This window comes from Coloeus monedula (assembly GCF_965178545.1).
Source record: "Coloeus monedula genome assembly, chromosome: 30".
Classification (NCBI taxonomy): Eukaryota; Metazoa; Chordata; class Aves; order Passeriformes; family Corvidae; genus Coloeus; species Coloeus monedula.
The window spans coordinates 2,462,716-2,471,619 of NC_138810.1; positions in this window are offsets into that span (position 1 = coordinate 2,462,716).

Genomic DNA, 8,904 nt, shown 5'->3' on the forward strand with positions numbered 1-8,904 from the left:
TGAGCTTTTCCCATCAAAATTACTGTTTTCCTCTCAAAGTGAGGCTTTTCCTCTCAAAATGAGAGGGTGTTTCCTCCTCAAATTACACATTTTTCCCCTCAAAATGAGGGAATTTTCCCTTCAAAATGAACTTTTTCCATCAAAATTACTTTCCCCCCTCAAAATTACTTTTTTCCCCTCAAAGTGAGGGAGTTTTCCCCTCCAAGTGAGGCTTTTCCTCTCAAAATGAGAGGGTGTTTCCCCTCAAAATGAAGACTTTTCCCCCCAAAATCAGGGAATTTTCCCTTCAAAATGAGCTTTTTCCATCAAAATTACTTTTTCCCCTCAAAGTGAGGCTTTTCCTCTCAAAATGAGGGTGTTTCCCCTCAAAATGAAGACTTTTCCCCTCAAAATAAGGGAATTTTCCCTTCAAAATGAGCTTTTTCCATCAAAATTACTTTTTTCCCCCTCAAAGTGAGGCTTTTCCTCTCAAAATGAGGGATGTTTCCCCCTCAAAACACAGATTTTTCCCCTCAAAATGAGGGAATTTTCCCTTCAAAATGAGCTTTTTCCATCAAAATTACTTTTTCCCCTCAAAATTACTTTTTTCCCCTCAAATTGAGGCTTTTCCCCTCAAAATGAGGCATGTTTCCCCCTCAAATTACACATTTTTCCCCTCAAAATGAGGGAATTTTCCCTTCAAAATGAGCTTTTTCCATCAAAATTACTTTCCCCCCTCAAAATTACTTTTTTCCCCTCCAAGTGAGGGAGTTTTCCCCTCCAAGTGAGGCTTTTCCTCTCAAAATGAGAGGGTGTTTCCCCTCAAAATGAAGACTTTTCCCCCCAAAATCAGGGAATTTTCCCTTCAAAATGAGCTTTTTCCATCAAAATTACTTTTTCCCCTCCAAGTGAGGCTTTTCCTCTCAAAATGAGGGCGTTTCCCCTCAAAATGAAGACTTTTCCCCTCAAAATAAGGGAATTTTCCCTTCAAAATGAGCTTTTTCCCCTCAAAATTACTGTTTTCCCCTCCAAGTGAGGCTTTTCCTCTCAAAATGAGGCATGTTTCCCCCTCAAATTACACATTTTTCCCCTCAAAATGAGGGAATTTTCCCTTCAACATGAGCTTTTGCCATCAAAATTACTTTTCCCCCTCAAATTACTTTTTTCCCCTCCAAGTGAGGCTTTTCCTCTCAAAATGAGAGGGTGTTTCCCCTCAAAATGAAGACTTTTCCCCTCAAAATGAGGGAATTTTCCCTTCAAAATGAGCTTTTTCCATCAAAATTACTTTCCCCCCTCAAAATTACTTTTTTCCTCTCAAAGTGAGGCAGTTTTCCCCTCCAAGTGAGGCTTTTCCTCTCAAAATGAGGGTGTTTCCCCTCAAAATGAAGACATTTCCCCTCAAAATAAGGGAATTTTCCCTTCAAAATGAGCTTTTTCCATCAAAATTACTTTTTCCCCTCAAAATTACTTTTTTCCCCTCAAAGTGAGGGAGTTTCCCCCTCAAAGTGAGGGAGTTTTCCCCTCAAAGTGAGGCTTTTCCTCTCAAAATGAGGGATGTTTCCCCCTCAAAACACAGATTTTTCCCCTCAAAATAAGGGAATTTTCCCTTCAAAATGAGCTTTTTCCATCAAAATTACTGTTTTCCTCTCAAAGTGAGGCATTTCCTCTCAAAATGAGGGATGTTTCCCCCTCAAAACACAGATTTTTCCCCTCAAAATAAGGGAATTTTCCCTTCAAAATGAGCTTTTTCCATCAAAATTACATTTTCCCCCTCAAAATTACTTTTTTCCTCTCAAAGTGAGGGAGTTTTCCCCTCCAAGTGAGGGAGTTTTCCCCTCCAAGTGAGGCTTTTCCTCTCAAAATGAGGGTGTTTCCCCTCAAAATGAAGACTTTCCCCCTCAAAATAAGGGAATTTTCCCTTCAAAATGAGCTTTTCCCATCAAAATTACTGTTTTCCCCTCCAAGTGAGGCTTTTCCTCTCAAAATGAGGGATGTTTCCCCCTCAAAACACAGATTTTTCCCCTCAAAATGAGGGAATTTTCCCTTCAAAATGAGCTTTTTCCATCAAAATTACTTTTTTCCCCTCCAAGTGAGGCTTTTCCCCTCAAAATGAGGGATGTTTCCCCCTCAAATTACACATTTTTCCCCTCAAAATGAGGGAATTTTCCCTTCAACATGAGCTTTTTCCATCAAAATTACTTTTCCCCCTCAAATTACTTTTTCCCCCTCAGAGCGAGGCTTTTCCTCTCAAAATGAGGGTGTTTCCCCTCAAAATGAGGGGTTTTTTTCCATTAAAACGAGGGGTTTTCCCTAAAATGAAGGGTTTTCCCTTCCAAATCAGGGTTTTCCCCTCAAAACCATTTATTTTTCCCTTCAAACCCCCGTTTTTCCCCTCAAAAACGAACATTTTCCCCTCAAAAAAATCCCATTTCCAACACCAAAGCTGCCCGGATTCACCCACCAATCCCAAATCGGAGAAGAAGCAGAGACCAGAGAAAGACCAGGAAAAAACCAAGCCTGGAATAAAATCCAATATCGTCATTGTTTATTCTCTTTTTATTGACTTTGGTAACATTTGCACGCGTGGAGTCGGTTTTTGTTGGATTTTTTGGGGTGGAAAACTCGGATCTCGACGAGGAAGCACCGTGGCCTGCGGAGAACGGCCGGGAACGTTGGGTAAGGCGGGAATGGGGAATTCCCAAAAATTGGGGAGAGGGTGGTGGGGGGAAAAAAAAACCCCAGGGGTATCAGCAAAGGAAAAAAAAAACCAAACCTCAACATTCAACTCCTGGCTCTTTTTTTTTGTTGGTTTTGTGTGGTTTTTTTGTAAAAAAGCGACTAGAAAAGAGCGATCCCCCTGGGTTTGGGCCTTTATCCCGGATCCCGGGGCTCCGGCAGCGCTTCCCTCACCTCTCCCCTCCCCCCTGAGGAATTCTGCTGGGGTTTCCCTCCAAATGAAGACGTTTCCCCTCAAAATGAGGGAATTTTCCCTTAAAATGAGGGGTGTTTCCCCCTCAAAATGAAGATCTTTCCCTTCAAATAAGGGAATTTTCCCTTCAAAATGAGCTTTTCCCTTCAAAATTACTTTTTCCCCTCAAAATTACTTTTTTCCCCTCAAAGTGAGGGAGTTTTCCCCTCCAAGTGAGGGAGTTTTCCCCTCCAAGTGAGGCTTTTCCTCTCAAAATGAGGGTGTTTCCCCTCAAAATGAAGACTTTTCCCCTCAAAATAAGGGAATTTTCCCTTCAAAATGAGCTTTTCCCATCAAAATTACTTTTTCCCCTCAAAATTACTTTTTTCCCCCTCAAAGTGAGGCTTTTCCCCTCAAAATGAGGCATGTTTCCCCCTCAAATTACACATTTTTCCCCTCAAAATGAGGGAATTTTCCCTTCAAAATGAGCTTTTTCCATCAAAATTACTTTCCCCCCTCAAAATTACTTTTTTCCCCTCAAAGTGAGGGAGTTTTCCCCTCCAAGTGAGGCTTTTCCTCTCAAAATGAGAGGGTGTTTCCCCTCAAAATGAAGACTTTTCCCCCCAAAATCAGGGAATTTTCCCTTCAAAATGAGCTTTTTCCATCAAAATTACTTTTTCCCCTCCAAGTGAGGCTTTTCCTCTCAAAATGAGGGTGTTTCCCCTCAAAATGAAGACTTTTCCCCTCAAAATCAGGGAATTTTCCCTTCAAAATGAGCTTTTTCCATCAAAATTACTTTTTCCCCTCAAAGTGAGACTTTTCCTCTCAAAATGAGGGATGTTTCCCCCTCAAATTACACATTTTTCCCCTCAAAATGAGGGAATTTTCCCTTCAACATGAGCTTTTGCCATCAAAATTACTTTTCCCCCTCAAATTACTTTTTCCCCCTCAGAGCGAGGCTTTTCCTCTCAAAATGAGGGTGTTTCCCCTCAAAATGAGGGGTTTTTTTCCATTAAAACAAGGGGTTTTCCCTAAAATGAGGGGTTTTCCCTTCCAAATCAGGGTTTTCCCCTCAAAACCATTTATTTTTCCCTTCAAACCCCCGTTTTTCCCCTCAAAAACGAACATTTTCCCCTCAAAAAAATCCCATTTCCAACACCAAAGCTGCCCGGATTCACCCACCAATCCCAAATCGGAGAAGAAGCAGAGACCAGAAAAAGACCAGGAAAAAACCAAGCCCGGAATAAAATCCAATATCGTCATTGTTTATTCTCTTTTTATTGACTTTGGTAACATTTGCACGCGTGGAGTCGGTTTTTGTTGGATTTTTTGGGGTGGAAAACTCGGATCTCGACGAGGAAGCACCGTGGCCTGCGGAGAACGGCCGGGAACGTTGGGTAAGGCGGGAATGGGGAATTCCCAAAACTTGGGGAGAGGGTGGTGGGGGGAAAAAAAAACCCCAGGGGTATCAGCAAAGGAAAAAAAAACCAAACCTCAACATTCAACTCCCGGCTCTTTTTTTTGTTGGTTTTGTGTGGTTTTTTTGTAAAAAAGCGACTAGAAAAGAGCGATCCCCCTGGGTTTGGGCCTTTATCCCGGATCCCGGGGCTCCGGCAGCGCTTCCCTCACCTCTCCCCTCCCCCCTGAGGAATTCTGCTGGGGTTTCCCTCCAAATGAAGACGTTTCCCCTCAAAATGAGGGAATTTTCCCTTCAAAATGAGCTTTTCCCTTCAAAATTACTTTTTCCCCTCAAAATTACTTTTTTCCCCTCAAAGTGAGGGAGTTTTCCCCTCAAAGTGAGGGAGTTTTCCCCTCCAAGTGAGGCTTTTCCTCTCAAAATGAGGCATGTTTCCCCCTCAAATTACACATTTTTCCCCTCAAAATGAGGGAATTTTCCCTTAAAATGGGGGGTGTTTCCTCCTCAAAATGAAGATCTTTCCCCTCAAAATAAGGGAATTTTCCCTTCAAAATGAGCTTTTCCCTTCAAAATTGCTTTTTCCCCTCAAAATTACTTTTTTCCCCTCAAAGTGAGGGAGTTTTCCCCTCCAAGTGAGGCTTTTCCTCTCAAAATGAGGGTGTTTCCCCTCAAAATGAAGACTTTTCCCCTCAAAATAAGGGAATTTTCCCTTCAAAATGAGCTTTTTCCATCAAAATTACTTTTTTCCCCCTCAAAGTGAGGCTTTTCCTCTCAAAATGAGGGATGTTTCCCCCTCAAAACACAGATTTTTCCCCTCAAAATAAGGGAATTTTCCCTTCAAAATGAGCTTTTTCCATCAAAATTACTTTTTCCCCTCAAAATTACTTTTTTCCCCTCAAAGTGAGGGAGTTTTACCCTCCAAGTGAGGCTTTTCCTCTCAAAATGAGGGTGTTTCCCCTCAAAATGAAGACTTTTCCCCTCAAAATAAGGGAATTTTCCCTTCAAAATGAGCTTTTTCCATCAAAATTACTTTTTCCCCTCAAAATTACTTTTTTCCCCCTCAAATTGAGGCTTTTCCCCTCAAAATGAGGCATGTTTCCCCCTCAAATTACACATTTTTCCCCTCAAAATGAGGGAATTTTCCCTTCAAAATGAGCTTTTTCCATCAAAATTACTTTCCCCCCTCAAAATTACTTTTTTCCCCTCCAAGTGAGGGAGTTTTCCCCTCCAAGTGAGGCTTTTCCTCTCAAAATGAGGGGTTTTCCCCTCAAAATGAAGACTTTCCCCCTCAAAATAAGGGAATTTTCCCTTCAAAATGAGCTTTTTCCATCAAAATTACTTTTTTCCCTCAAAGTGAGGCTTTTCCTCTCAAAATGAGGGTGTTTCCCCTCAAAATGAAGACTTTTCCCCTCAAAATAAGGGAATTTTCCCTTCAAAATGAGCTTTTTCCATCAAAATTACTTTTTCCCCTCAAAGTGAGGCTTTTCCTCTCAAAATGAGGCATGTTTCCCCCTCAAATTACACATTTTTCCCCTCAAAATGAGGGAATTTTCCCTTCAACATGAGCTTTTTCCATCAAAATTACTTTTCTCCCTCAAATTACTTTTTCCCCCTCAGAGCGAGGCTTTTCCTCTCAAAATGAGGGTGTTTCCCCTCAAAATGAAGGGGTTTTTTTCCATTAAAACGAGGGGGTTTCCCTAAAATGAGGGGTTTTCCCTTCCAAATCAGGGTTTTCCCCTCAAAACCATTTATTTTTCCCTTCAAACCCCCGTTTTTCCCCTCAAAAACGAACATTTTCCCCTCAAAAAAATCCCATTTCCAACACCAAAGCTGCCCGGATTCACCCACCAATCCCAAATCGGAGAAGAAGCAGAGACCAGAGAAAGACCAGGAAAAAACCAAGCCCGGAATAAAATCCAATATCGTCATTGTTTATTCTCTTTTTATTGACTTTGGTAACATTTGCACGCGTGGAGTCGGTTTTTGTTGGATTTTTTGGGGTGGAAAACTCGGATCTCGACGAGGAAGCACCGTGGCCTGCGGAGAACGGCCGGGAACGTTGGGTAAGGCGGGAATGGGGAATTCCCAAAACTTGGGGAGAGGGTGGTGGGGGGAAAAAAAAACCCCAGGGGTATCAGCAAAGGAAAAAAAAACCAAACCTCAACATTCAACTCCCGGCTTTTTTTTTGTTGGTTTTGTGTGGTTTTTTTTGTAAAAAAGCGACTAGAAAAGAGCGATCCCCCTGGGTTTGGGCCTTTATCCCGGATCCCGGGGCTCCGGCAGCGCTTCCCTCACCTCTCCCCTCCCCCCTGAGGAATTCTGCTGGGGTTTCCCTCCACATGAAGACGTTTCCCCTCAAAATGAGGGAATTTTCCCTTAAAATGAGGGGTGTTTCCCCCTCAAAATGAAGATTTTTCCCCTCAAAATAAGGGAATTTTCCCTTCAAAATGAGCTTTTCCCTTCAAAATTACTTTTTCCCCTCAAAATTACTTTTTTCCCCTCAAAGTGAGGGAGTTTCCCCCTCAAAGTGAGGGAGTTTTCCCCTCCAAGTGAGGGAGTTTTCCCCTCCAAGTGAGGCTTTTCCTCTCAAAATGAGGGTGTTTCCCCTCAAAATGAAGACTTTTCCCCTCAAAATAAGGGAATTTTCCCTTCCACATGAGCTTTTCCCATCAAAATTACTTTTTCCCCTCAAAGTGAGGCTTTTCCTCTCAAAATGAGAGGGTGTTTCCCCTCAAAATGAAGACATTTCCCCTCAAAATAAGGGAATTTTCCCTTCAAAATGAGCTTTTTCCATCAAAATTACTTTTTCCCCTCAAAATTACTTTTTCCCCCTCAAAGTGAGGCTTTTCCTCTCAAAATGAGGCATGTTTCCCCCTCAAATTACACATTTTTCCCCTCAAAATGAGGGAATTTTCCCTTCAACATGAGCTTTTTCCATCAAAATTACTTTTCCCCCTCAAAATTACTTTTTTCCCCTCAAAGTGAGGGAGTTTTCCCCTCCAAGTGAGGGAGTTTTCCCCTCCAAGTGAGGCTTTTCCTCTCAAAATGAGGGTGTTTCCCCTCAAAATGAAGACTTTTCCCCCCAAAATCAGGGAATTTTCCCTTCAAAATGAGCTTTTTCCATCAAAATTACTTTTCCCCTCAAATTACTTTTTTCCCCTCCAAGTGAGGCTTTTCCTCTCAAAATGAGGGTGTTTCCCCTCAAAATGAAGACTTTTCCCCTCAAAATAAGGGAATTTTCCCTTCAAAATGAGCTTTTTCCATCAAAATTACTTTTTCCCCTCAAAGTGAGGCTTTTCCTCTCAAAATGAGGCATGTTTCCCCCTCAAATTACACATTTTTCCCCTCAAAATGAGGGAATTTTCCCTTCAAAATGAGCTTTTTCCATCAAAATTACTTTTTTCCCCTCAAAGTGAGGCTTTTCCCCTCAAAATGAGGGATGTTTCCCCCTCAAATTACACATTTTTCCCCTCAAAATGAGGGAATTTTCCCTTCAACATGAGCTTTTGCCATCAAAATTACTTTTCCCCCTCAAATTACTTTTTCCCCCTCAGAGCGAGGCTTTTCCTCTCAAAATGAGGGTGTTTCCCCTCAAAATGAGGGGTTTTTTTCCATTAAAACAAGGGGTTTTCCCTAAAATGAGGGGTTTTCCCTTCCAAATCAGGGTTTTCCCCTCAAAACCATTTATTTTTCCCTTCAAACCCCCGTTTTTCCCCTCAAAAACGAACATTTTCCCCTCAAAAAAATCCCATTTCCAACACCAAAGCTGCCCGGATTCACCCACCAATCCCAAATCGGAGAAGAAGCAGAGACCAGAGAAAGACCAGGAAAAAACCAAGCCCGGAATAAAATCCAATATCGTCATTGTTTATTCTCTTTTTATTGACTTTGGTAACATTTGCACGCGTGGAGTCGGTTTTTGTTGGATTTTTTGGGGTGGAAAACTCGGATCTCGACGAGGAAGCACCGTGGCCTGCGGAGAACGGCCGGGAACGTTGGGTAAGGCGGGAATGGGGAATTCCCAAAACTTGGGGAGAGGGTGGTGGGGGGAAAAAAAAACCCCAGGGGTATCAGCAAAGGAAAAAAAAAACCCAAACCTCAACATTCAACTCCCGGCTCTTTTTTTTGTTGGTTTTGTGTGGTTTTTTTTGTAAAAAAGCGACTAGAAAAGAGCGATCCCCCTGGGTTTGGGCCTTTATCCCGGATCCCGGGGCTCCGGCAGCGCTTCCCTCACCTCTCCCCTCCCCCCTGAGGAATTCTGCTGGGGTTTCCCTCCAAATGAAGACGTTTCCCCTCAAAATGAGGGAATTTTCCCTTAAAATGAGGGGTGTTTCCCCCTCAAAATGAAGATTTTTCCCCTCAAATAAGGGAATTTTCCCTTCAAAATGAGCTTTTCCCATCAAAATTACTTTTTCGCCTCAAAATTACTTTTTTCCCCTCAAAGTGAGGGAGTTTTCCCCTCCAAGTGAGGCTTTTCCTCTCAAAATGAGGGTGTTTCCCCTCAAAATGAAGACTTTTCCCCTCAAAATAAGGGAATTTTCCCTTCAAAATGAGCTTTTTCCATCAAAATTACTTTTTCCCCTCAAAGTGAGGCTTTTCC